Source organism: Girardinichthys multiradiatus, chromosome 23 (genome assembly GCF_021462225.1).
Source record: "Girardinichthys multiradiatus isolate DD_20200921_A chromosome 23, DD_fGirMul_XY1, whole genome shotgun sequence".
Classification (NCBI taxonomy): domain Eukaryota; kingdom Metazoa; phylum Chordata; class Actinopteri; order Cyprinodontiformes; family Goodeidae; genus Girardinichthys; species Girardinichthys multiradiatus.
The window spans coordinates 13,045,586-13,069,904 of NC_061815.1; the positions used below are offsets into that span (position 1 = coordinate 13,045,586).

The following is a 24,319-nucleotide window of genomic DNA, read 5'->3' on the forward strand; positions in this document are numbered from 1 at the left end:
GCTAAATCCCTGATGATTTAAACTAATTTCAAGCATTAGGCACTTTGGGTATTCTAACATGCATATGAATGTGTCCTTCAAAGCTCTTGATCAACTGAAACCATGTCTAATGTTAATCAGCAGTACTGTGGGAAATTAAGATCCGTCTTTGGAAAGGTTATTTTAACTAACATTAAAGCCCAATATATAACACTGGTACTTCAGTCTAGTACATGAATTTAGATAAATAAACCAGACGTAACAAAATAAAAGCAGTTAAAACGGATGTTCTTCCTCATTTTGCAACTGTTTGATTTACCAAACCATTCCATCTGCACTCTAACTAGGTCTTCAGTTCACCACTAAACTAAAACTATAAGCAAGGCTAACAATGGAGGCAAACATGGCCCAAATCCAGATTTGTTTGTGAATATTTGACTCATATCAGATTTTTATGGATGTCTGAGTAGCTCTATTTAGTAATTGCAGGCCCATACCATTGTTCAGGGTTGCTGGTTTTAGCTGCACCTTGTTATTTACACTCAGAATGCTACTGACCTGTGCGTCAAGCTAATTACATCAACATGCTACCACCTGCAACTAGAGTCTATCCCATTCAAAATAAAGGTCTTGCCAAAGCAGAAATCACAAACATTACAGCACACTGCTCTGCATAAGGACTTAGTCGACAGGAGCCAGACATGGGTTTATAGAAGACTGTAGCTGTATTTTTGAGTCTTGTAAATCTTCTGAAAGACAGAACATTATAGTAGCTTGTTTAGTTTAGCTATGTCCTGAGTTAGTTGGAGCATCATATTGTGGTTATAGAAATAAGGAGACTGCAGTATTGGACTGGGATTCTGTATCGGCAAATTCCTAATCTTTTACCACTTGTGTCTGCAGTAGGGACAAAAAAATCTTGATTAGGACATCCCAGTCTACAAAATAATTTTATGTCATGTTATAGTTGAAATGCATTTTAAATAAAAAAATAGCTTTAAGATTTGTAACACTAAAAATTTAAAAACAATTTTGCAAAACATTTTGTTTCATCCCTGAAAAGAAAGTATGAAAGAGAGATTCTGAACACACATGCACAAACCCAATTAGAGAAGATTCACACATCCCACACAGCCCAGACAGCAAGCAAGCTATAACAGGCCTCACTCAGCTAACTGCAGCTGCAATTTACAGTTTGACAAAGACTTTCCCACAGCACTGTGAATTTGTACCATTGAGAGTGAGAGAGTGCATTCATGTGTGGTGCACAAACCCAAGCAGGTACAATTCAGTGTTTGCACTGATGGATATGTGTGAATGTCTCTGTATATAAATGTGTACTGAGCGTATGTGTATGTGTGTGCACTGCAAGCTGCTGATCCAAGCCGTCTGTATCTCTGATCTATGGGAGAACTCCTAAGCTGGAACGCTGAGGGGTTTGGAGAAGAAGCTATGAACGGATACCGGTGTCTGACCAATAGCCTGTGACCAGGCTGCCATGGCGTCCAATCAAACGTGACCAGCGCTCCCATCAGCCGTCCATCAAGAGGTCTTTCTTTCAAGGTCAGCTGTTGCTCCCTCCCTCCGCTCCTCCATCTTTGTCTCTGTCCAGCAGAGCAAGCATCAACAAAAGTGATCTAATTTCTCACTAAGCATGATTCAATAACAGTGAGTAATATGGAGGCCAAGCCAATTAGGTGTGTTCGCAGGGACGTACGGCACTCTGAGAAGCCATGACCATAAACATGCCTGTATACACAGACTGAATTTGAGGGAGGTTAGGTTGTAGCTGCTAGAGAGAGTGAAACAAAAAGATAAGAAACAGGAGTACATTCATAAAATTTGTATGTGAAGAGGAAGCTGGCATGCGCCTGTTAGCACGTCTGCATGTGGGTGTACATGCACAAAGCAGAGAAGCTCCTTCTATCTCATTCTCCAATCAGTGTGATTTCTGCAGCGCACAGCTGTCACCATAGAAACCAGGGAGGGCACAGGAGATAGAGAGAGCAGAGGATGGCTGGCAGAAAGAAAGGAGAAAATAAGATTGAGAAAACATAGGAAAGGGTGTGTGTGTGTGTGTGTGTGTTCCTGTCTTGGCATCACAGTGAGAACCATTTTCCCAATTTCACCATCAAATTGAGGACCGTTTGTACCAAAGTGAGGACATTTTGCTGGTCCTCACGACCTATTTTGCTAACGGTTAGGTTTAGGACTAAGGTGTGAATTGAGTTTAGGTTAAGGTTAGGGTTAGGTAAGCACTGGTAATAGTTAGGTTTAGGGTTATTGTCTGGGTTAGGGCATAGAAAGGGTTGAAAATGACTGAAAATCAATGGAAGTCAATGGGAGTCAACAGATGGTCCTCACTACATATAGCAAAACAAGAGTGTGTGTGTGTGTGTGTGTGTGTGTTCTTGTACTTGCTACTGAGTGAGAACCATCTTTCATATTTTTATCGCAAAGTGAGGACATTTTGACAAAGTGAGGACATTTTCCTGGTCCTCACTTTTTTAAATTCTGTTCTTGGGACAGGGGTTAGGTTTAGGACTAGGGTATGAATTGAGTTATTGTTAGGGTTAGTGTTAGGGTCAGGGTTAGGCACTAAAAATCAAGGAAAATGAATGGAAGTCAATGGAAGTAACCGAAAAGTCCTCATAAAGATAGTAAAACACGGATGTGTGTGTGTGTGTGTGTGTGTGTGTGTGTGAGGGCGGGTTAACGTTGGCTGGTCAGTGATAGCAGCCACAACAGGCCTGCATGCTGCATCCCCCGGCTAACCTCAGCAGAGCCGGGCGACCCTCTGTAAGTGTGAGTAAGTGCTGCAAAGACTAATGTGTGGTTCTCATACCTACATATCATGAAGAAAACAATCACATGCACATGTGTGTTTATGTGTGCGTCTGCACACTTTCAGCAGTTTCTGTCAATAAGTCCTTCCTTTGTTTTCCCTTGTCTATACTTTTTGTTTTTGCAGGACACTGACAAACACACAAACTGATCTGACCTTGTGTGTTATCCTAGCTGCTGTGCATTGTTTTATTTGTGGCTCAGAGATCTTTTTAGGTAAGAAACACACGAATCAGATTCAGCAGAAACCTGTTTTTTTTTTTTTTTCTTTTACATATACACACATTGAACTATACACAACCATACAGAGAGGGAGAGAGAGACTGTCTTCTGCTCCAGATGTACAGTCAAGCCTTTTGTAAGAAAAAAGGGCTGTGGGTGTGAGAAAGCTACGGAGGATAGATAGATAGATAGATAGATAGATAGATAGATAGATAGATAGATAGATAGATAGATAGATAGATAGATAGATAGATAGATAGATAGATAGATAGATAGATAGATAGATAGATAGATAGATAGATAGATAGATAGATAGATAGATAGATAGATAGATAGATAGATAGATAGATAGATAGATAGATAGATAGATAGATAGATAGAGCAGAGTTGGTAATGAATAGTTAATGAAGAGCTTGCGGGCAGAACGGTGGAGAAAAGCTTTTTTCTCTATCTCTCATTTTCTCCACTTAGGAGTCTTGTGCAAGTCATTCTGCTTCCCACCTGTCCTCTGCTTATCTTTCTTTGCACCTCTCTACTTGCTCTCTTTTTGTCAACACTTTGCTTTCTATCTCCGACTTCTGCCTCCCTCTGTTTTCATTCATCCTGCTAGTGGCCTCTCCCTCCCTCTGCTTCTCTCTCACACCTCTCACCCCACCAAATATCACTTCTTATCCGTCCAAGATGCCCGTCATCAAACCCCTAGCCCCACACACATACAAGCTCAATCTTAAACACAATTAACTGCAAGGCGGTAACACAGACCAACAGGCATAAATCTCCTGATAAGGGGATTGAAGCATTGATCACATCTGTCCTCTGTAATGATGCAAAGCATCTTTAGGAAGAGAGATTATTTCCTACTGCTCCTTTAAAAGAAACCCAACACCAAAATAAAGGCTGACCATTGACAGAAGAGGATTCTATATAAAATAAGTTGAAATGTATTTTATACAGTGACTATTGACGGTTACACAGATGATATTCTAATCTAAACGTCTAATGTATCTAGTGTGAGCCTGCAGAGACCCATTTGCAAGTAAGATCTGGAAAAGCAACGTTTAACCCTTAAAAAAATCCCAAACCAAAAACATGAGTTTTTGATGTGCAATGTTCAGGCTCAGAAAATGATAATCCAATCTCAACAGAGATGTGAACTTGCCCTCCCCCTACTGGGGGAGACTGGAAAAATAGATTTTTTACTGCTGAGAGAAAAGAAATCAATGATGCCGCTTAAAGTTAGTCCAAACAAGCAAAACCAGACATCTAAATCAGACATATAAAGTATTATTTTATGTTACTGTTTAACCCTAACTTGTCTAACATATCTATTATTGTGAGGTTCTGCTTGCATATGAACATGGCAGATTTCTCTACTGCCACTCCGGCAGTACCAGTTACATACATAAAGCATATAAGTGAATAAAATAAAAAAACATGAATACATAAAAATTGTCAGGCAGATGACTCAAATGTACCAAATTCCAGTGAGATATTTAAAAAAGAAGTCAGAAGAAGCACAAAGATGTGAGAAGCTGTTTGAAGGGAATGTATTTTGTAGGGATTGTAGCTGTACATTCAAGCAACAAAAGCTTTAGCAGGTGCTGCTTATTTTACCCCTTCACCATGTTGTATTTTTGCAGTATAGGTTGTTTTGTACATGGCTTTTTGTGGTACAAAATGAGCCATCTACCACTTTTAGCACCCATTTAGGAATATTTTGCCGAACTGACAAAATAACTAATTGACATGTGGCAGACTTCGGTACAAAACAGAAGAGCTAAATTAATTTTAGCAAAGATGCTTTGATTTATTTATTGTGCTTTAAACCTTTGTCTGTCATGTAATATCCTAGATTTAGATATGCTGGCGTTCCATTAAAATCTTACAGTTGAGGTTAAGATCTGTATTCTCTAGGTAATACAAACCTTAACTTCCATTTTAAATAGCAGCAATGTCAAAAGAAATCTTTTAAATGTTGTTAATTATAACTTTTAGTAAGGGAGTGAAATTAGCTAAAATTGGTTTTGCCAGGTCTATGCTTTACAAAGTACCGAGATTGGCAATCAGTTAATATAGATGTAAATAAGAAGGGATGCAAGGTGGCACAGTTGTCAGCATTGTTGCCTTGCAGCAAACAAATCGTAGAATGGGCCCCTATGCGAGGAATCTGAATGTTCTGTGACAAATTTGCAGATCCGCCCGTTCATGCACGGGGTCTCTCTGGGGTACTTTGGATTCCTCCAATGGTCTAAAAAATCTTAGATTAATTGGCCTCTTGAATTGCCCTCAGGTGTGAGTGTGTGCACACCTGGTTGCTTGTCTCTGTGATGGACTGATGGCCTAAACACAGTGTACCTGCCTCTCGGCCAATGAGCCCTAAAGATAGGCACCAGCAACCCCAACTCCAGCCTCAACCCCCTCCACCGGAAGGTCTGGAAGCATTAAACGTGTATAGAGAATGGATGGATAGATATATAAGTGATGCAGTAACAACACTACATCACAAGCCTTTCAAGGCAGTGATGTCTTGTTGAAAGTGCCAAAATAATGGATTCCACCTAACCCTACCAAATCAAGGGGTTGCCACATTTGTCTTCCCCTTGTTGAAATGGGTCCATGCTGTCCAAATAAAACGTTTGGCAAACATCAGGTTGTGTCAGCTTTTGGCTCAATGGCAATACATTGTTACAGAAAATTCTGGCCATGAACCCAAGTTTGTTTTAGCAAGGTGAAAGCCACGGTGTGTTCAACATATCTGGGTTTGACACAAGTCAAGTTTTTTCCTGGTTTACTTGATTTCTCCTCTTTCAGGGAATGTTCCAATGGCACCAGTTATGTATAAGATTAGGGGCAGAAAAAACGACTCTGATCATTGTTCAACAAGTCCCGCTCATCAATGAAATCCCGCTGGCTTTCAGTATCTAGTAAAATTAATGGTTGGCAGTGAACTGAAACAGGTTCATTGAGGATTTCATCTGATCTAGGCATCTTTGCACATTGGCAGCACCAAACAACTCTGTGAAGAAATAGTTCACTCTGAAGCTTATTTCAGAAAGCCTATAATGTAACCCGAGGAAGCTGATCAGTGCTTGTAATCATCCCATAAGCCTCTGATGCTTTATACCAAAGAGAGAAACACAGCAAGGGATTTATTGTGAGTCCAACCTTCTCTGGACAGACTGTGCAAAGACATGGTCCTAGGCTCATTGTCTTTCCTAATTGGTTTAACAGAGAGCATTCTTGACCCTTGTGACTTTTTAAAATGTTGCTAATAAAATATACTTCATATTCTGGTATGAATAAAATGTGCTTTAAACTTAAAGCCCCTGGTAAGTGTGGATTGGGGGGGTTAAATTCTGAGTTAATTCAAAATTAATTAAAATTTTCATTTAATAGTAATAATTTATGAAAATCAGGTCAGAGCAAGAATGAAGAGTGGAGATAAGAAAGTGTCAACTCCTTTTTATTTTAGTCTGCATAGCTTGGTCACCACTGCTTTTTCATCATACTACAGAGCTTTCTGTTTAATAGAACTACAGACACAGATAGAATAGCAGAGTACTGACATGTAAGCCAGCTAAAAAGAAGCAGGGAAATAAAATAGTTGTACTAGACATGAGGTATTTTTTATAATATTAACCTTCAGTTTTACAAATAGTTAATATTATGTTAGAAATTTAAATGGCAGCATTATCCACAAGTTCTTCATTTAAGGTCCATAAGTGTTAGGAAAAACATTTGTTATGTTGCAAACCACCATGGTCAGCCAGACAGTCATAAGGCAAACATGGTGGAGACAGTTTGCTGGTCCTGACATATAAAGCAACCACCTGAGAGAGATCACTGCCGTATATTCGTGAGGACGGCTGATATAGAAGAATGTATAGAAGTGTACTGTCTGTCTAGATCCTGTCAAGCAGTACAGTGCAGAAGGGATCCAGCTTTACTGTTCAGATGGAGATATATTAAACACACTGTCCCCAAAAGATTCCTAAAGCAAGTTTTCTATAGGTTAGACATACATTTACTGAATATAACACAGAGTGAAGGAGACACCATGAAGAAAATGCACCTACAGTCATGGCAAAAAGAAACTGCACCTTCAAATATATGGTTTATAATAAGGACAGAAAAAAAACAATCTGGTCTTGATCAGATACTTAATTTATTAAAATGCAATCTCAAATGAACAACCAATTTGAGATATTCATTATTTTTTTAACAAAAAGGAAGCAAAAATAGAAATTGAAAGGGGAGTGGAAAAACTAACTGCACCTTCATGGCTTCTATAGGATTAAAGAGACAATTAGACACCAGTTTCTGCTAAATAAAACACTTCATTACTTAATTATCAGCAAGCAGGACTTTAGGCAGCTTGCTGGTGTGGAAAATACAGCTGGGGTTAATGCAATGCCAAAGTGGAAGACATCTGCAACAATACTGGATAAGCAAGTGCTCATGAATCTGGAAGCATTTATGAGATCAAACTTTCCAAACTGTTTGAAGTCCATCATTCAGTCAGGAGAATAATAGATAGTTGCCAGTCCAAACCAGGAATGGATGCCGGAGCAGATTCACCACACTGTCAGACCATGCAATGCTCAGATAAACTGCAACAAACCCAAGCTTTGTCACAGTAAAACCACGAATGTCTGCAAAGTTGTATCTGAATGAACCACCGGATTTCTGTAGCAATGTCCTTTGGAAAGATGAGTTCAAAGTACAGATTTCTGCCCATAATGCACAGCCCCACATGTATATGAGGTCAAAAACATAATATCAACGATAAAATCTTATACCAGCTGCCAAGCATTGTGGTGGAGGTTTGATGATTTGAACTTGTGTTGCGGTTCCCAGGATGTTGGCACTTTGCAGCCAGTGAGTTGCCATTTGTGAAAACAAAGGAATTTGGGTGTACAAATGTCCTAGTCCAAGCTCAGACCTCAAATGATTGAAATGCTCTCTTAGGCAAGCTGTGCAGAAATAATTGAAAGCTTCAACAAACTGAGGAAATATTTTGAAAAAAGAGACCAAAACACTTCCACAAAGATAATACACTGCAGGCTGATTAAGCCGTACAGAAAATGATTACTTCAGGTTATTGCTGTTGAAGGGGTTTTTATTTTGTAAATTAATGAAATATAGGATATACTTTTTTTAATCTTGGCTTTATCTCTGTTGCATAAATAATGACAAAGTAGGATTTGTTGTGTCTTTGTAAACTATAAATAAACTTAAAATAAATTTAGAACCAGATAATTTTTATTTTGAGTTATTAAACTCTACATGTAAAAGATGTACTTTCTTTTTAACATGATTGTGAATGAAGCTGGAACATATAAAATGGATAGCAGAACATTTCAGAGAAAGAATCCCTTGTTCTGTAATATGTATGGATTTCTTCACTTTTTTTTTGCTATAACCCTAAAAAATTTCAAATGTTACACACCACAAATGTTCCTTTTATTTTCTTTTTTTGTGGCAGTAGAGGCCTTTATTTTTCCCAGTAGTTAGACAGGAAATGAGGGTAGAGAGAAAGGGGAAGACATGCAGCAAATGTCGCCAGGGCCGGGACTCGAACCCAGGACGGCTGCGTCAAGGACTAAAGCCTCTGTATATACAGGTCCTTCTCAAAATATTAGCATATTGTGATAAAGTTCATTATTTTCCATAATGTAATGATGAAAATTTAACATTCATATATTTTAGATTCATTGCACACTAACTGAAATATTTCAGGTCTTTTATTGTCTTAATACGGATGATTTTGGCATACAGCTCATGAAAACCCAAAATTCCTATTTCACAATATTAGCATATTTCATCCGACCAATGAAAGAAAAGTGTTTTTAATACAAAAAACGTCAACCTTCAAATAATCAGAATCAGAATCAGAAAAGCTTTATTGCCAAGTACGTTTTTGGACATACAAGGAATTTGTTTTGGCGTAGTCAGTGCAATACAATACAAATTAAACAGTATAAACATATCTACAATATAATATAAATATATGTGCACAGTTTTAAGTGAGTGAGAGTAAATATAGAGCAGTATAAGATGCAAGAGCAATACAACAGTGCAGGTGATCATTGTGCAAGTAAAGCAGGAGTCCAAGCTGAGCGTTAATGTAACGCATAGAGTTACAAGTTACGGGTGTCCTGTCAGCAAAAAACGGGGGGTGTGGGTGTGAAGGGGGAGTGTCAGGGTGGTTTCCGGGCTTTGTTAACAAGGCTGGTGGCAGATGGGAAAAAACTGTTCTTGTGGCGTGAGGTTTTGGTCCAGATGGACCGCAGCCTCCTGCCAGAGGGGAGAGACTCAAAGAGTCTGTGACCGGGGTGGGAGGGATCAGCCAGAATCTTCCCTGCCCGCTTCAGGGTCCTGGAGGTGTACAGTTCCTGGAGCGACAGTAGACTGCAGCCAATCACCTTCTCAGCAGACCGAATGACACGCTGCAGCCTGCCCTTATCCTTGGCTGTAGCAGCGGCGTACCAGATGGTGATGGAGGAGGTGAGGATGGACTCAATGATGGCTGTGTAGAAGTGCACCATCATAGTCTTTGGCAGGTTGAATTTCTTCAGCTGCCGCAGGAAGAACATCCTCTGCTGGGCTTTCTTGATGAGGGAGCTGATGTTTGGCTCCCACTTGAGATCCTGGGAGATGATGGTTCCCAGGAAGCGGAAAGATTCCCCAATGTCAATTGTGGAGTCACAGAGGGTGATGGGGGCAGGTGGTGCTGGGTTCTGCCTGAAGTCCACAACCATCTCCACTGTCTTTAGAGCGTTGAGCTCATGGTTGTTCTGGCTGCACCAGTCCAACAGATGGTCCACCTCCCATCTGTACGCAGACTCATCACCATCAGAGATGAGTCCGATCAGGGTGGTGTCGTCCGCAAACTTCAGAAGCTTGACAGACTGGTGACTGGAGGTGCAGCTGTTGGTGTACAGGGAGAAGAGCAGAGGAGAGAGAACACAGCCTTGGGGGGAACCGGTGCTGATGGTCAGGGAGTCAGAGACGTGCTTCCCCAGCCTCACGCGCTGCTTCCTGTCAGACAGGAAGTCAGTGATCCACCTGCAGGTGGAGTCGGGCACACTCAGCTGGGAGAGCTTCTCCTGTAGCAGAACTGGGACGATGGTGTTGAAGGCAGAGCTGAAATCCACAAACAGGATCCTGGCGTAGGTTCCTGTGGAGTCCAGGTGCCGGAGGATGAAGTGAAGGGCTAGGTTGACTGCATCATCTACAGACCTGTTGGCTCTCTAGGCAAACTGCAGGGGGTCCAGGAGGGGGTCGGTGATGTCTTTTAGGTGTGAGAGCACAAGGCGCTCAAAGGACTTCATCACCACAGAGGTCAGGGCGACGGGTCTGAAGTCATTAAGCCCTGTGGTCCTTGGCTTCTTGGGAACAGGGACGATGGTGGAGGACTTGAAGCAGGCTGGCACATGACATGTCTCCAGTGAGGTGTTAAAAATATCTGTGAAGACTGGAGACAGCTGATCAGCGCAGTGCTTCAGGCTGGCTGGTGAGACAGAATCCGGACCAGCAGCTTTCCGGGGGTTCTGTCTCCTGAAGAGTTTGTTTACGTCCCTCTCCTGGATGGAAAGAGCCGTCCTCGGCGTGGGTAGGGGGCTGGTGGGGGGGAACTTCAGGGTGGGGGTTGGAGGTGCCAAGGCCCCTCTTGAGATTGGGGAGGTGGGGGTGGTGGATTGTGGCTGCAGCTGTTGGGGGGCGTCGTGGGGGATGGTTGCAGGACTGTCCCTTTGTCTTTCAAAGCGGCAGTAGAACTCGTTCAGGTTGTTGGCGAGGCGTCGGTCGTTGATGGAGTGGGGGGCTTTCGGCTTGTAGTTGGTGATTTGCTTGAGCCCTTTCCAGACAGACACAGAGTCGTTGGCTGAGAACTGGTTTTGGAGCTTCTCAGAGTACAGTCGTTTGGCCTCTTTCACTGCCTTGCCAAACTTGTACTTTGCCTCTCTGTATATGTCTTTGTCCCCACTCCTGAAGGCCTCTTCCTTATCCAGTCTTAACCTTCTGAGTTTAGCTGTGAACCAGGGTTTGTCGTTGTTGTAACTCACCCTGGTGCATGATGGTACACAGCTGTCCTCACAGAAGCTGATGTAGGAAGTCACAGCCTCTGTGTACTCGTCCAGACTGTTGGTAGTAGTCCTGAACACATCCCAGTCTGTACAGCCTAAACACGCCTGGAGATTCTCCACAACCTCACTGCTCCACTTCCTTGTCGTCCTCACAACAGGTTTGCAGAGCTTTAGTTTCTGCCTGTATGCAGGAATCAGGTGGACCATGATGTGGTCGGATTGGCCCAGTGCAGCACGTGGGACGGCGTGATAAGCGTCTAAAAGTCCCTGTTTTTCCCCAACAGCAGTTGTAGTTCCTCAATTTTGTTGGGAAGTGAGCGCACGTTAGAGAGAAATATTCCAGGTAACGGTTTTTGTAGTCCACGCTGGCGAAGACGTACCAGCACCCCAGCCCGTTTCCCTCTCTTCCGGCGTTTCACCGCGTGAACAAAGGTGAGCGCACCTTTGACCAGAATGTCCAAATATTCCAGAGCAGTAGGCAGAAAAGTGGGAAATAACTCCTCTGGTGTAGTAGCCCTGATGTTCATGAGTTCTTCTCTGTTGAGAAAGCTCCGGGTACCATCACAGAAGACCGTTTTAATGCAAAAAACAAAACAAAACAATGCGCACCAACACGCCGAGGCGACCATCTGCGGCGCCATCTTGGATCATGCTGTTGTACAGTTATGCACTCAATACTTGGTCGGGAATCCTTTTGCAGAAATGACTGCTTCAATGCGGCGTGGCATGGAGGCAATCAGCCTGTGGCACTGCTGAGGTCTTATGGAGGCCCAGGATGCTTCGATAGCGGCCTTTAGCTCATCCAGAGTGTTGGGTCTTGAGTCTCTCAACGTTCTCTTCACAATATCCCACAGATTCTCTATGGGGTTCAGGTCAGGAGAGTTGGCAGGCCAATTGAGCACAGTGATACCATGGTCAGTAAACCATTTACCAGTGGTTTTGGCACTGTGAGCAGGTGCCAGGTCGTGCTGAAAAATGAAATCTTCATCTCCATAAAGCTTTTCAGCAGACGGAAGCATGAAGTGCTCCAAAATCTCCTGATAGCTAGCTGCATTGACCCTGCCCTTGATAAAACACAGTGGACCAACACCAGCAGCTGACACGGCACCCCAGACCATCACTGACTGTGGGTACTTGACACTGGACTTCTGGCATTTTGGCATTTCCTTCTCCCCAGTCTTCCTCCAGACTCTGGCACCTTGATTTCCGAATGACATGCAGAATTTGCTTTCATCTGAAAAAAGTACTTGGGACCACTGAGCAACTGTCCAGTGCTGCTTCTCTGTAACCCAGGTCAAGCGCTTCTGCCGCTGTTTCTGGTTCAAAAGTGGCTTGACCTGGGGAATGCGGCACCTGTAGCCCGTTTCCTGCACACGCCTGTGCACGGTGGCTCTGGATGTTTCTACTCCAGACTCAGTCCACTGCTTCCGCAGGTCCCCCAAGGTCTGGAATTGGCCCTTCTCCACAATCTTCCTCAGGGTCCGGTCACCTCTTCTCATTGTGCAGCGTTTTCTGCCACACTTTTTCCTTTCCACAGACTTCCCACTGAGGTGCCTTGATACAGCACTCTGGGAACAGCCTATTCATTCAGAAATTTCTTTCTGTGTCTTACCCTCTTGCTTGAGGGTGTCAATAGTGGCCTTCTGGACAGCAGTCAGGTCGGCAGTCTTACCCATGATTGGGGTTTTGAGTGATGAACCAGGCTGGGAGTTTTAAAGGCCTCAGGAATCTTTTGCAGGTGTTTAGAGTTAACTCGTTGATTCAGATGATTAGGTTCATAGCTCGTTTAGAGACCCTTTTAATGATATGCTAATTTTGTGAGATAGGAATTTTGGGTTTTCATGAGCTGTATGCCAAAATCATCCGTATTACGACAATAAAAGACCTGAAATATTTCAGTTAGTGTGCAATGAATCTAAAATATATGAATGTTAAATTTTCATCATGACATTATGGAAAATAATGAACTTTATCACAATAAGCTAATATTTTGAGAAGGACCTGTAGGTCACGCGCTAACAAATTGTTTCTTTCTTTTCAGTTTTTTTCTTTTTTACATGATTATATATCACCTGCTCTCAAACAGAAAATCCAAAGGAGAATGTCCGTTCATCAGTTTGTCACCTTAAAGTGCCTAGTCCATGCTTTTCCCACAAATGCAGAAATTAAAAGAAAACATCTTAATAATAAAGCAATTGGGCAGCAATTAACATAAAATTAGGATTAAAGATGCGATAAAAGACAATTGTGGCACAGAATAGGCATATAATGATGTTACATTTTCCAAGTCCAAAGTCGCCCGGAAATGACATCTAAGGGGAAGTCTCTGGTCATTCAATGAGTGAGCATCAATGATAAACGGTTCAGGTAGAAGCCAACTTGTGTTAAAAACTGCAATGATGTGGTGAAACGGTGCATTGCTGGTGGTGGCAGCAATCCTATGACAGCAGCCGTTAGTCTGCACTATTTTCCTCAAGCGAAGAGGATGAGAGCTGTCTGGATCAGAGCTGGAAAACTGACGTGGAACAGATGGGCTGGTCCCACCAAGCACAGCCAGTTGTGATCGAAAGACTCGTCAACAAACTGCTGTAAACATGAAACCCCTGAATTCAAGAGAAATGATGTCAGAGGTGAGGATATCTGACAGATAAATGAGAATGTTGAAGCAGAGTCTATAGCCGTGCTGTTCAGAGCATCTGATGGGAAAAGATCGCCAAAGAAAAGGTTGTTGCTGCTGCTGCTTAACGGATCAAGGCTCAGCAGGTAAGAACACTTCCTTGTCACAAAAGTACATTTAGATATCGGCAGTTATTGTTAATAATTCAAAATACCAAATTAATATTTTATAAATAATACTAATAATCCAAAATTATTATTATAAAAATAAAATAAATTACATGCACTTACGATATATTTAAATCAATGTTTCTCAAAGATTCTAATATAAATCTAATATAAAATGACATCAGTTTAGGGATGGTTACCAAATTCTGTACTTTTATGGGTACTGACTGCATTCCGTTGGTACTATTGAGTACCGATTCATGTTTCGGTACCTAAATGCATTATTGTGACACTGAGGGAGTGGAAGAGTGGGTGATTTTCCATGCTGGACATGAACACAGCATTGCACGCACAAAAGTGTAAAGACGCTAGTAGCTGCTGCTACACTCAACAAATAATGGCTGATACGCAGAAAGCACTCAAAAGTACGGCTCCCCTATTCAAAATGCGATGCAGATTACGCTTGCTGCAATATTTGTGACCCAAAGTGCAAGGCCAGAGGTGGGAATACTTCTAATCTGAGGAAGCACCTGGTTAAGCTTAAGATTTTTCTCAAGAAGATTTTTCTGGCTGCTGATGACAAGTCTGCAGCCAGAAACTCGGGAGAAGAAATGTTTGAAACAACTGAGATGTTACAATAAAAACAGCTGGCTGTTGTTTTGATACATTCATTCAAGTTTTTATATTGTGAAATAAATGTGTTAAATTGAAAACATTTCAAACATTATTAAATGAAAAAAAAAAAAATATTACCACATAAACACACACAAAAGTACCGAAAACTGGTACAGTTTAGTGCCGGTATCGATTCTCAGGTACCGGGTATCGGTACTGTATTGGTTCAAATGTGAACGGTACCCATCCCTACACCAGGTAGTGTCTTCAGATCTTGAATCATCCCTTGTGTCTGCTGCCCCATGCTGCTCACTTCGACTCCGGCGTGCTCCGGCATCCAGCAAAAACAGACAAGTACTGCAGCATGCGGACGCTGCAGTACTTGTCTGTACTTGTGGACTGCCAGCTGATGACAGCTGACTTTCTTCTCTTGACTCTGTGATAGTGACTAAAATATATCTAAAGAAATATCAGATTCTTCGCTGCTGTCTGTGTTGCTGGCCATTGTAGCAGCAGTCAGTATACGTGCCGGGGTTCCCCTCTCTGATGTCATAAAAGAGTCTGGAAAAGCCTTTTTAGTAAAATGTATGACCATATATCTCAATAACTGTTCATTTCAGTGGCATGAATTTACTTTTTAAAATATTTTATCAATGTTTCCTTTCCATAACTGTAATTGGATTTATATAAATTGATGTCAAAGGGATTTTAAACTCAAGCATACATGTGTTATACAGCAGGACAATCATCTAAACCAGTCCACCTCTAAATGACTCCACAAAATAGATTGAAGGTTTAGATTGACCTAGACAAATTTCAAACTTAAATTTGATTGAGATGCCATGCCATAATCTAAAACAGGTCATCATGTTTGAAAATCCTTGAGTGTAGATGAATTAAACAATTCTGCAAAGATGAGTGGGTCAGAAAACCTCCACAATGGTGTAAAAGACTCATTGTCAGGTATAGCAGTAGCGTGAGGCCAGTCAACTGTCTGGATGGTAGATCCGGTTATTATGCCTAGAGTGCACTTACCTTTTCTGGATAGCTTTCATTTATTAGTAAACTGCAACAAAAACTAAATTTTGTATTTACTCAGGTTATCTTTTTATAATTTGAACATTTGTTTGATGATCCTTTAAGTATGACCAAAAAGCAGAAAAAAATATCTGTAAAAGGCCAAATACTTTTTCACAGCACTGCATATTGTGTTTGTTTGGAAATTGCACTGTGACATTTCATCAGTAGACTGCCTTGCTCAAAAGCAACAGGGATTTGACAGAAATAGAGTTTGTGTTCACTCAAACTGGCAGCAGAGGATGTCACTTTGCAGCTTCTCAAATATCCAACTACGCTGACTTGCACACCAGCCCCCTTAAATTTTTCCAGAGCACAGTTAGGAGAGGAGAAGAATGCCAAAGATTTTAAAAAAAACAGCTTTCAAAGAAAAGAGTAAGATGTCTCAGATTACCTGAAACTGTTCCAAACTATAGTCACTTAAAAATGTTTTATGTGCGGCTGCAACAATGACAAGTCCCTGGCATGTGTGTTGAAGTTTTCTAAGTCTGGCTGCTGAAAAAGATGAGTGCTGATACATTATTCAGAGACAAGGCAACACACACACTCATATCCACTGAAACACGCTAAATAACTGAAGGACTTGAAGCTACAAAACGTTTGACATCAGGAGGTAGCTGTGTGACAAAGAGGTTCACTAATACACCCTCCTGAACGAACAGAGTTGATCATTATGACGTTAGGAGAACATAATTGGGCAGAGACGTGGCCTATACATCCACCTGCGGCACACACACATACACATGCACACATGCAGGCAGGAAGGCAAGGCAGTAGTGTGGAGAAATCCTCTGCCTTCTGTTATTCTGCGTGCATAATTTATAGCAGCCCCAGATCTCTCTGCTAATGACAGCACACTGGGGCATCTGCAGCACAGCAGCTACTGCAACAGCTAACTGACATTGCTGTGTGTGTGTGTGTGTGTGTGTGTGTGTGTGTGTGTGTGTGTGTGTGTGTGTGTGTGTGTGTGTGTGCTCTGCTGAGATGAGGACAGTGAACAAGACTGAAGGAAAGAGTAATAGAAGAGAGAGCGACACACAGAGGGTATCTGAAATAGACACAGATAACGCAACAAAGAGGCAAATAGGATGAGGCAGACAAGGGAGGAAAGGCTACGTACACACATACATGCAGGCACACACACAGACTTATCAAGTCATAGATCCAACCAGTGAATCTCTCTGAATGCCGGCTTACACCAGCATGCAATCTACATATTAGCCTAGGTCCCACCTACAAGGGGAATGCACTTTAATTAAGTCATGCAGTGTTGTGCCCTTCCCTGCCTCCTCTAAAAAAGAAATACTCCAGGAAATCAGTTGGTGACCAGAAATCAGAGAATTTGCAGCAAGATCGGCCCTGACCAATAACCAGCTAGTCAAAACCAAAAAAATCCAATCTTTTTCTAATTAATGAACACACCATACTTAGTGTTATATCGCAACAATCTTGGTGGCTCATTCTAAGTAAAGAAGAAATAAGGTCGGCTATTTTAATTGTCAGTAAGATATTTTAAAATGATGTCAGGTGAAGCACAGAGATATAAGAAATGGTTTGAAAGAAAACTTTTTTCTACCACTTATGACATGTCTGCACTTTATTCAGGCTACAAGAGAGAGCAAGACTTTCAGCAAACAACAGGAAGGCTAACTGTGTAACAGCTGGCTCTGTTTTATCTCTTTCATTTTTCAACCTCTGTTTGCTATGGAACATCCAAACAAATCACTTTTGGAATTTGGGCAACCTTTTGGAAATCTGCATATCTAAGGTAAGGATCTGCATCCTCTAGAATATACAAAGAGACTGCTGTTTTAGCAACGCTAGCTGCTCTAAATGCACTCTAATTCCTAATACAGGATGCTAAAGACAGTTTAAAATGGCAACTCCAGAATAATTTTGTCTTTGCTTTAAAATAACAATGGATCAATTTCATAGCAGTTCTGACCTCTATGAACACAGCACACAGAGACGTGAACCTGAGCTGAGATACAGCAACGGATGTTAACTGCAAGAAGTAGCAAGGATAAAAGTGCTGATCTTAAATACTAAAAAAACATAGAAATACTTGTGATTTCCACCTTTTTGTAGAATATTCTGATTCTGTAAGACAGCAAAACCAGATAAAACAAGCGAGACGTAGTACTTGTGTGTTATGGGCATAGACCTGTATGAGATTCTCACTACATTATAACCCTGAGAAAAAACATCATTTCACTGTATGTTGGTATTTATACAAAATTTAAAAGTAAATTAAAACCAAATGTTTGTCATTATTTCATCAATGTATTTAAAACAGAAACAGCAATGCAACAATTACGGCCACTGTTGCTAAAATAACATTGATTATAACAAATATAAACTGTTATCTATTTATTTATTGTAATTTTGATACACAGACTGAATGAACAATATCGAATAAACACTAATAAAAACAAAATTTACCTAGTAGTCTCAAGTAAACATGTTTATTGCGTAGAATATTGTACCTTTTTGCAGTTTTCTTCTCTTTACAGTTACACAAGTATAAACAGCTGATATTTGCTGGATTTTACGCTGGGATATCTGCTTGAGACGGCCTGCAGTCGGCTAATTTAAAGAAATGCCGCCTGTAGTTTTTTTTCAAGGAACAGCTTTTATAAAACAGCATTATCTGATGTGTGCTGATGACTGGCAGTCCTTTAATTTCCTCCTCGTGATTCCCTGTGGGGTTTTTCATATGAAAATATTTGCAAACGGCCACATTTGTGTTTCCTTGTTGTGGGTGAGGCGCAGCCCTGAGCTACTCTTGAGCATAGTTCACCATACTTTGACCCAGAGTAATTTCTCTGGCACCTCCTTAAAATTACTTTCAAGTAAATCAACTGTATTATGCAATATACATATATATATATATACATATATATATATATATATATATATATATATATATATATATATGTATATATATATATATATATACATATATATATATATATATATATGTATATATATATATATATATATATATATATATATATATATATACATATATATATATATATGTATATATATATATATATATATACACTGCTAAAAAAAATAAAGGGAACACTTAAACAACACAATATAGCTCCAAGTAAATCAAACTTCTGTGAAATCAAACTGTCCACTTAGGAAGCAACACTGATTGACAATCAATTTCACATGCTGTTGTGCAAATGGAATAGACAACAGGGGGAAATCTTTGGCGATTAGCAAGACACACTCAATAAAGGAGTGGTTCTGCAGGTGGGGACCACAGACCACTTCTCAGTACCTATGCTTTCTGGCTAATGTTTTGGTCACTTTTGAATGTTGGTGGTGTTTTCACACTTGTGGTAGCATGAGACGGACTCTACAACCCACACAAGTGGCTCAGTTAGTGCAGCTCATCCAGGATGGCACATCAATGCGAGCTGTGGCAAGAAGGTTTGCTGTGTCTGTCAGCGTAGTGTCCAGAGCCTGGAGGTGCTACCAGGAGACAGGCCAGGAGACGTGGAGGAGGCCGTAGGAGGGCAACAACCCAGCAGCAGGACCGCTACCTCCACCTTTGTGCAAGGAGGAACAGGAGGAGCACTGTCAGAGCCCTGCAAAATGACCTCCAGCAGGCCACAAATGTGCCAGAGAACGTTTGCCAGAGAACACCAGGATTGGCAAATTAGCCACTGGCGCCCTGTGCTCTTCACAGATGAAAGCAGGTTCACACTGAGCACATGTGACAGACGTGACAGAGTCTGGAGACACCGTGGAGAGCGATCTGCTGCCTGCAACATCCTTCAGCATGACCGGTTTGGCAGTGGGTCAGTAATGGTGTGGGGTGGCATTTCTTTGGAGGGCCGCATGGCCTCCATGTGCTCACCAGAGGTAGCCTGACTGCCATTAGGTATCGAGATGAGATCCTCAGACCCCTTTGTGAGACCATATTCTGGTGCGGTTGGCCCTGGGTTCCTCCTAATGCAGGACAATGCTAGACCTCATGTGGCTGGAGTGTGTCAGCAGTTCCTGGAAGATGAAGACATTGAAGCTATGGACTGGCCCGCCCGTTCCCCAGACCTGAATCTGATTGAGCACATCTGGGACATCATGTCTCGCTCCATCCACCAACGTCACGTTGCACCACAGACTGTCCAGGAATTGATGGATGTTTTAGTCCAGGTCTGGGAGGAGATCCCTCAGGAGACCATCCGCCGTCTCATCAGGAGCATGCCCAGGTGTTGTAGGGAGGTTATTAAGGCACATGGAGGCCACACACAATACTGAGCCTCATTTTGACTTATTTTAAGAACATTACATCAAAGTTGGATCAGCCTGTAGTGTGTTTTTCCACTTTAATTTTCTGTGTGACTCCAAATCCAGGCCTCCATTGGTTAATAAATTTGATTTCCATTGATGATTTTTGTGTGATTTTGTTGTCAGCACATTCGACTTTGTACAGAACAAAGTATTCAATGAGAATATTTCATTTATTCAGATCTAGGATGTGTTATTTGACTGTTCCCTTTATTTTTTGAGCAGTGTGTATTAGAGGCTGACATTTTTTCGGGAGTCCCACGGGTCACGGGATTCCCACGGGAATCCCGCGGGACGGGAGACAGCATCAGTAAAGATCACGTGATTGGGACGGTACAGGATAAAAAATGAACGGGAGCCGACTGGAGCGGGAGCTAACTAATAGGAGGGAAAATAAACTAGGATCAATTGTCCTTGGAAATGTAAACTGAGACTTTGTTATAAACTTTAAGAAAATAAAACTTGGATTGACGCCGCCATTGTGTAGTTTTTTTCCAAGAAGCCTATACTATAATGCGAGTCAAACGAACTACATGACCCACAAGCCAACAGTGCTTCTGATCGATGTTTTCTACCTGCGTTCAGAATGGAGGGAGCAAACGCAGGTGGAGAACTGGACGTGGTAAAATTGGATTTGTAACGTAAAGTCAGAAATAAGGACTTATCTATTAAACTCATAGAGTTGACAGGAAAGTCGCAAATATGACCGAACTTCAGGAGAGTTGAATGTAGCGGTTTTAACAAGCAGTCTGCTGCTTGTAAAATGTGTTTAGTTGTAATCAAGTTCACCAGTGATTAAGGGACACTTGTAAAACAGATTCTGGATTAAATCAACCCTGCATCTCTTCATTCATCAAACCAAAAGTACCAACATGTGTCAAGTCTCATCTGACCAACAAAATTGCTGCATGTGCGCTAAAGATTTAAGAGGTAAGGTACGGAAGCCCGTGAGGGGACATGGGGAAATTTATTACTTTTGCGTCTCCACGCAATACTTTTGCGTTCGGCATTTTGGAGCAACAGCACAGATGATAAACTGCTCATAAAACAAACAGCACTGATATGTCATTGATATGGTTTATTTGTCATATGCAGGTTAACACGCAGTAAACAATGCGATAAAATGCTTAGGATAAGAAGAACCGTTCAAATCACGATAAAAACAAAAACACTAATGGCGTGCAAAAAAAAAGTACACATCATGCAGCAGTAATAAGCAAACAAAGTGTCACAGATGTGGTTTCGCGCAGTATTATTGTTCAGTAGTTTGTTTGACAGCTTGTGGATAAAAACTGTCTTTTAATCTGATTGAAGATAATTTTATTTAAGGCTGATTTCAAAATAAAACTCAATAAATCTCAAAACGGGTGTAGTGTTTGTTTCAATTTTGCAGTTATCTGGTTTGGAAACTATCCCACAAAGTATTGCGAAATAACGCAAAGACTATTGCGTGGGGACACAATAAAGAAAAAAATCCCACCCTTGCCCCCTCGCGGACCTCGTAGAAAGGCTTCATCAAGGGAAGATATTACTAGGTGACTTTTTCTTTCGTTTCAGCAACTTGAAACATAAAAGTGATGTCATTGTTCAAAGGAAACAATCACTTAATAAATAAGTAAAATACAACTATGTACATTTTGTTTATTCAACTAAGATAAGCATGGTCTGTTTCCTTGTTTAATATTTTATTATTTCTTCATTATTATTCTTTTTACTTTAACTGGCCTTTACTACAGCTAAAAACAGGGACCTAACTGGTCCTTCAAAGAAAGAAATTGCCAAAAGACTAAATGAAGAAAACAAAAATGGGAGTTGCACAGGAGTGGGAGTCGTTCTGAATGGGAGCGGGAGTCAATTTACCAGGAGTGGGACGGGACAGGATTTTTTTTGTTATGCTGGCCTGGGATTGGGATGGGACAAGACATTTTTCTGTGGGAGCGGGATGGGACAGGAGAGAAAATCCACTCCCGTGTCACCCTCTAGTGTGTATATATATATATATATATATATATATATATATATATATATATATATATATATATATATATATATATATAATAATTAAGCACTTTTGCAGCAAAACTTTTTAAAGCCTTGGTATAGCTTTATTATATTAAAAAAGAGAGGTGCACTAATAGGCAAACCTTTTGGTAATTTACATGGACAAGAAAATGTTTCCCCGATAATATTAGAAACCTGTAACCTACCATAGTTGAAGTTAGGTTCAGATTTACAGATTAATTGGTTGTAACAAGGTTCCACATCTATAATATGCAGAGCTGCTGAATACTGTATATGTTGAAAAGTTGAATATGTGTCAGGATGTGCGGTTTTCGGAGTAGGACCCATGCAGAGACAGGGGCGCAGGAACAGCACGATAAGCTGAAGAATGTTAATGATAAAAAAAGGCAAAAACTTACAGGCCATGCAGCATGGGCAAAACAACAGGCATGCAAACGGAAGAATCAAGCAGAGAACAATGAGAAAGCAGGAAGCCAAGTGCTGTGGACATATGATGAGCTACATGGAAACCAGATGAGTACAATTAGCAGAACGCAGAGCAGCTGGGGGAGAATCTAAGCAGGAAAGTGAGGGAAGATGACTAGTTAACATGAATGAAGCTGAACAGGAATACAAGCAAACCCAGGGAATAAGAGAACTAGCAGGGAAAAAATCTAAAAGTACAAAGAACACAACAACAAACAGAGAACTAGTATGGCAACAACTACTAACAATAAAGATTATGACCTTAAGATCATGACAATATGTTTTACTTTAAAACCTTTGCAAGTGGTCTAAATGACCTATTACATATGGTCAGATAGTATGGGATGGATAACCAATACACACTGCTAATACACTACATTTAGAAAAATGTGGAAAACCTCTACATTTCCTGTGTATCAGGTCAGTTTTTCACTTTGTTTAAGTTATTTTCATGGCAGCAAGAAAAATAAAGCCTGAATAAAAACAAGTACTACACTTCTTATCTTTAACTGAGGTTTAAATGTTGGTCTAGACAGATGACATAGACACAACCCGGGTTCTTTAGCTGGTTTTGCATTATTCAAACCTCATAGTTGTGATTGTAATGGCCTAAATTGGCAGGGATATTGAAAATTAGCATAAAAAAAGAACAAATACAGTGTCTGATTACAGTGGGATTGGTTAATTGTTGTTGTGCTAACTAGAATTAGCAACACAAGCCGATAACGATGTATTTTTCTCCATTTTATGCTTTCAAACGCTAAAGGAACATTTTCACATATAAATATTATACAGAAATGTACAATCCATCAGAAGTATGCCTACTAATTATCTGTTTATTCCTGCAACTTTCCCTTTACATGCACGGCAGCCATATTGGTTACAAAACCTGGAGCTGCTTAGTGAGCTCCGACTTTCCCAGTTGAATTCCAACTTCACTGGGAATTTCTGCTGTATCTCCATCTGGGAACTCAGAAAATATGACTTCCGACTCCAAACAGAAGCCACCAATATAACCTTACAGTTCTAAAGAAATCACAATTGCATATAATTGTAGGTACTACAAAGCAATTTCCACCAGATTTCTCATTTACACAGTGACTTATTCTGCTCTTAAAAAATGATATTACTTTGCACACAGAGTGTAGATGTTTTTTCTCAACATTCACAGACTGACAGACAATAACAGTGAAGGGAACTTGGAGTTCAGTCTTTTATCAAAGGACGATTTAGGGAACAAAACAATTTCCACCCAACACGCTAGCAGCTCGTTTCAGCGGCTCTCTGAGCTGAGCACACTGAACGGTTTGTGATTTTTAAGTCTGAATAACTAAAAACTGTCAAGGTGATTAGCTAAATGTCAGTGCTTGTTGCCACCAAACTAGGACAAATGTGAGTTTGTGTGTATCACTAATTCATTAAGGCCTTACAAAGGCAGATTTGAACCTTAAAAACCAGCTGGTAAATAAAAAATTATCTGGGCAGAAGCTGTCTGCTCACATTTAAATTAGGCAATATGCATTTAGAGAAAAATCTAAATTATTTAAAAACAGACCATCCAAATCTAAAAACAGTAAATGTAAAATATTCACCATTTCCACAGAAATGTGGTAATTTTGAAACTGGGGTATACTTTTGATGCATGAGGAGACATGGAAAAAAGCAAAGCAGTGATGGCTTCACAAAAAGGAGGTAGAAATGTCATAAGAAGATAAAACATATCGTTTCTTCCACTGATGTGGGCTGGTTATGTTGCAAATGATTTCTGTCATCTAAAAATAAATTATCAAAGCATTGTATAAAACCCTGTATTTCCAGGTTGTGATAAATCGTATGTGGTTACTTTTCTGAGTAGCACATCTTGTACATGCTCCACTGTATCACAAAATATTCAACATGGTTTTCACCATTAGTCA

At 40.7% G+C, this 24,319-nt stretch overlaps 1 protein-coding gene across 3 annotated transcripts in view; it reads right to left on the reverse strand.

The window, feature by feature from the left end:
• The window catches only part of nrg2b (neuregulin 2b), a 147,976-nt gene that overhangs the window by 116,573 nt on the left and 7,084 nt on the right, over window positions 1-24,319 (reverse strand). The gene's annotated exons all lie outside the window — the stretch shown is intronic.